Source organism: Desmodus rotundus, chromosome 1 (assembly GCF_022682495.2).
Source record: "Desmodus rotundus isolate HL8 chromosome 1, HLdesRot8A.1, whole genome shotgun sequence".
Classification (NCBI taxonomy): Eukaryota; Metazoa; Chordata; class Mammalia; order Chiroptera; family Phyllostomidae; genus Desmodus; species Desmodus rotundus.
Genome location: NC_071387.1, coordinates 88705496 through 88711495, shown reverse-complemented (window position 1 = coordinate 88711495; position 6000 = coordinate 88705496).

Sequence of the window (6000 nt, the reverse complement as noted above, 5' to 3'; positions counted from 1 at the left end):
TGGGCGAAACACTTACCCAATCTACTGAGGAACAAAGCGAACAACCAATAGAGCCCCAGCATTTATGAAGATAGGATACCAAAAAATATAGAGGACACTGAAAAAAAAATCCAGACGGTAAGGGGATTGCTTCAGGACAAAAAGGTCCCTGGGACAAGCACAAGGAACAGGGGGAAAGCAGCCCCAGGCCTGCGCCTGCTAGGCCTGCCACAGGACTTCTGGGAGAGAGCCTGGTTAACCGCTCCCTTCCCTGCCAAACAAGGCTTGGGCAGCATCGAGAGACCTAGTTGCTTGAGGTCACAGGGAGTGGAATAAGGACAAAGTTGTAAACCCACAGAGACTGTGGGTGCCAGCGGGAAAAGTTGAGAGTTGGGCTGTGTGGGGCCCTGACGTGGACAGTCCCTGGTCTAGCTGGAAAGGTGGGCTGTATGAGAGGACAGGCCCTTCATGTATGGAGCGGCAGGATTGAGCAGGAGGATTTTCTCAAAAAGAAAAAGACCCTGCAGCAACAGCTCCAGTCTCCTCTCTACCCAGCTGCCTGGTTCTCCTGTGGGGCTGTTAGGGGTATCGAGCCCAAATACAAAGCACCAGGGATGGGAGGGGGAGAGGGCACACCTCAGGGGGTCCTGAGACCACAGGCACTGACCAGGCAGAGTGCACACCTGGGAGAGACTTGAGACCACAGGCATTGACCAGGGAGAGTATGCATCACATACGGCACCCCCCCCCAACACTGTGCAAACACCATTAGCGTAAAGGAGGTGAGACAATCAAATCTGGAACTGTGAAAGACCACAGTTGGACCCAAACAGGGGGCATCCCAACACCTGAGACAGTGAAACAAATTTCACTTTGCTACTCCAGAGAACTTGCAAGATATTGTATATTTGTACTGTTATTTTTTTCATTATTCTTACATCACTCATTTTATTAGTATTTTTGTATCTCTCTTCTTTCGGTTTAGTCTTCGCTGACTGGTTAATTTGCATTGTTTGACTGGTTTCCCCTTGTTCTCTCTTTCACAGTGTATTGTTAGTTAACTGTCTTTCACTTCACTTATGTTCCATTAACACACTACTCTAGGACCTATACACCCTATTCTAGTTATCCAGATCACATAGATTCTGTCATATGATTGTTGCTCCACTACCATTGTAAATAATAGCTGTGCCATACATCTGTAAATACTTCACAGAACCCCTCCCAGATCTCATCCCACATCACTGTTTCCTGAACTTTATTACTGGGTGGTTAACTCTATTCTCTCACACATTACACCTATTTTCTACCCTTTACTGTCACTTTACCTCATAATCTGACCTCCCACAAGCTCACAGCTTTCTAGATCCAACTCACAATCCTTCCACCCCACAAAAAGAGTCTTACCTTCTTTCCACCCTTTCTAAAAAGTGGCTATGTGGGTAAATTGTCACAGTTAACACTATATATATCCAAAGGATCTCCTATATCTTCTCTAAGGGCTGGTACTTTAAATATCCTAGAATACACTCCTGCTCTCTTAAGCCATTTCACTTTCCCCCTACAACCTATCATAAAAAAGAGTAGGTAGAAGTTGTGAACATGAGGATACCTCCTGGAACAGGAAACCAACCAACAATGGAAACACCTACAGCTAGGAACAGAAGAAGGTGAAGGAGGCAGTGGAAGTAAAACTAACTGAAACCAGGACCTATCTGAAAATACAACTAAATAGTGGAGAAATTACTCAGAACAACTGAACAAGAGTAAGAGAAAAGCCTCAAAACCTTGTACACACAGAAGAACCAGCTCCAACAAAACCTGCCCACACCAGCACAACAGAAAACAAGAGTTGGAGGACCAACTGACTCTCAGACAAACAGCTGGTGGGAAATGCCCAACAAAGAAAGACCCAACAAGAACCAAAAACCAAAGACATACACAGAGCCAACATAAACCACAGCCCAAGATCAGTAAGAAAAGGAGATCAAGGAGACTGTACCACTGAATCTCAGATATTATATGACAGAAGTTCACACCATATTCCAGGGGGTCAGAACAGAGCAAATTAAGAAGAAGACACTAAAAAGAAGAGTCTCACAAACTATGGGAAGACAAAGAAACAAGCCCCAAATGAAAGGAAAGGAGGAAGTCTCAAAAACAATGCTAAATGAAAAAGAGGCAAGTCAACTATCAGACAATGAGTTCAAAGAATTGGTTATAAGGAAGCTTAATGAGCTCACAGAGAATTACGAAAAACTAGAGGGAAACTACAATGAACTCACTGCAAACTATATCAACATGAAAAAGGAAATAGAAACTATCAAGAAGGGCCAACAGTCAATGAAGAATACAATTTCTGAACTGAAGAACACAGTAGAAGGAAGCAAAAACAGGTCCAATGAAGCAGAGGATCAGAACAAAAAACTGGAGGACAAGGTAAAAAAAACACCCAGAATGAGCAAGAAAAAGAAAAGAGGCTCAGAAAGAATGAAGAGGGGTTAAGTGAAATGCAGGAACACATGAAATTTAATAATATCCATACAATAGGGATATCAGAAGGAGGAGAGGAGGAGGAAAGGATAGAAAACCTGTTTGAAAAAGGAATCATGGAAAATTTTCCTGAATTGATAAGAGAAAAAGTCACGCAAATCCAGGAAACACAGAGAGTCCCAAGCAAGAGGAACCCAAAGAGGCCCACAGCAAGAGACATCATAATTAAAATGGCAAAATTCCATGACAAAGAAAGAATCTTCAAGGTACCATGGGAGAAAAAGGAAGGAACATACAAGGGAGCCCCAATAAGGTTAGCAACTGACTTCTCAACAGCTGACTTCTCGATGGAAACGCTTCAAGCCAGAAGAGAATGGCAAAACATATACCAAGTAATGAGGAGCAGAGGCCTGCAACCAAGACTACTTTACCCAACAAGGCTCTCAATCAAGATAGAAGGACAAAAAAAAAAGATAGAAGGACAAATAAGGAGTTTCCCAGACAAAAGAAGTCTAAAAGAATATACCTCCACCAAACCAGCTCTGCAAGACATGCTAAAGGGTTTCCTTTAAGGAAATGAAGGAAAAAGAGAGAGACGGGAACACAGGTACAAAAAATAACAATGAATGAGTACCTATCAATAATAACCTTAAATGTAAATGGAGTAAATGCTCTGATCAAAAGACATGAATAGCTGAATGGATTTAAACATATGACCCACACATATGCTGCCTACAAGATACCCACTTCAGAACAAAAGACCTACACAGACTGAAAGTGAAGGACTGGACACAAATTTTGCAAGCAAACTGACAGGAAAAAATATTCAGGGTAGCAATACTCATGTCACACAAAATAGACTTCAAAAAAAGGGCCATAAAGAGAGACCCAGAAGGTCACTTCATAATACTCAAAGGAAGAATCCACCAAGAAGACATAAACATTGTAAATATATATACTCTCAACATAGGAGCACCCAAATATATAAAGAAAATTTTGGAGGATTTCAACAAAGATACTGACAGCAACACAATTATAGCAGGGGATTTTAACACCCCACTGTCAATGATGGACAGATCTTCCAAATAAAATATCACAAAGATATTGTGGCATTGAATAATACCCCAGATGAAATGGACTAAACTGATATATATAGAGCCGTTCATCCCAAAGAAGCAAAATACACATTCTTTTCAAATGCACATGTAACATTTTCAAACATAGATCACATGATATGACATAAAACAAGCCTCAACAGATTCAGGGAAATTGAAATCATATCAAGCACTTTCTCTGACCACAAGGGACTGAAACTGGAAACAAACCTGAAGGGAAAAACCCCAAAACACTAAAAAACATAGAGATTGAAGAGCATGCTATTAAATGAGTGAAGAATGTGGTTAAGGAAGAAATCAAAAAATTTCTGTAAACAAACGAAAATGAACTCACACCAATCCAAAACCTATGGGACACAGCGAAGGCAGTCCTGGAAGGGAAGTTCAGAGCCATACAGGCCTACCTAAAAAGAATAGAAATATTTCAAATAAAAACTTAACCCTATGCCTACAAGAACTTGAGGAACAACTACAAAGACAGAGAAGAGCAAGGAGAAGAAAGGAAGTAACCCAGATCAGAGCAGAATTAAATGACATAGACACTAAAAGCACAATTCTAAGGATCAATGAATCCAGGGGCTGGTTCTTTGAAAAGATAAACAAAATCAACAAGCCTTTAAGCAGGCTCATCAAGAAATACAGACAGATGACCCAAATAAACACAATCAGAAATGAAAGAGGAGAGAATATAACTGATACCACTGAAAGAAAAAGGATTATAAAGCGTTATAATGAAGCACTATATGCCAAGAAATATGAAAACCTAGATGAATGGACAAATTTCTAGAAAAATAAAAAGGTTTTAAAAAATTTTTTATTGTTATTTAATTACAGTTGTTTCCCTTTTCTCCCCATCCCTCCACCCCACCCCAGCTGAACCCACCACCCTCCCCCATCTCCACCCTCCCCCTTGATTTTGTCCATGTGTCCTTTATAGTAGTTCCTGTTGGGAGTTTTTTGATGACTGCTTCAATTTCGTCTGCTGTTATTGGTCTGTTCAGGTTTTCTGCTTGTTCTTCATTCAGTTTTGGAAGATTATATTTTTCTAGAAATGTGTCCATTTCACCGAGGTTTTCAAATTTCTTGGCATACAGTTCTTCGTAGTAATTTCTTACAATCTTTTGTATTTCGGTGGTATCAGTTGTAATCTCACCTCCTTCATTTCTAATTGTGTTTATTTGGATCCTTTTTCTTTTTTTCTTGATGAGCCTACTTAAAGGCTTTCCGATTTTGTTTATCTTTTCAAAGAACCAGTGCCTGGATTCGTTGATCCTTAAAATTGTGCTTTTAGTCCCTATGTCATTTAACTCTGCTCTGATCTTGCTTATTTCTTTCATTCTACTTGGTCTGGGATGTCTTTGTTATTGTTCCCTGAGTTCTTGTAGGTGTAGGGTTATGTTGTTGGTTTGAAATGTTTCTGTCTTTTTAAGGTAGGCCTGTATTGCTATGAACTTCCCTTTCAGAACTGCCTTTGTTGTGTCCCATAGGTTTTGGGTTATTGTGAGTTCGTTTTCATTTGTTCCAGAAAGTTTTTGATTTCTTCCCTAATCTCATTCTTGACCCATTCATTGTTTAATAGCATGCTATTCAGTCTCCATGATTTTGAGTGTTTGGGTTTTTTCCTTTGGGGTTGGTTTCTAGTTTCAGTCCCTTGTGGTCAGAGAAAATGCTTGATATGATTTCAATTTTCTCGAATTTCTTTGTGTCTTATCATGTGGTCTATCTTTGAAAATGTTCCATGTACACTTGAAAAGAATGTGTATTTTGCTTCTTTGGGATGAAAAGCTCTATATACATTAGTCAAGTCCATTTCATGAATGGTATTGTTCAGTGACACAATATCTTTTTTGACATTTTGTTTGGAAGATCTATCTATTTTTGACAGTGGTGTTATAAAGTCCCCTACTATAATTGTGTTGCTGTCAATATCTTTGTTGAAGTCCTCCAAGATTTTCTTTATGTATTTGGGTGCTCCTATGTTGAGTGCATATATATTTACAATGTTTATGTCTTCTTGGTGGATTCTTCCTTTGAGTATTATGAAGTGACCTTCTGGGTCTCTCTTTATGGCCCTTTTTTTGAAGTCTATTTTGTGTGACATGAGTATTGCTACCCTGGCTTTTTTTTCCATGTCCATTTGCTTGGAAAATGTGTTTCCGGCCCTTCACTTACAGTCTGTGTAGGACTTTTGTCCTGAGGTGGGTCTCTTGTAGGCCGCCTATGTGTGGGTCATGTTTTCTTATCCATTCAGCTACTCTATGTCTTTTGATTGGAGCATTTAATCCATTTACATTTAAGGTTATTATTGATAGGTAGTTATTCATTGCCGTTATTTCATACCTGTGTTCTTCTCTCTTTCTCTTTTCCTTCCTTTCCTTAAAGCAGTCCCTTTAGCATCTCTTGCTGAGCTGGT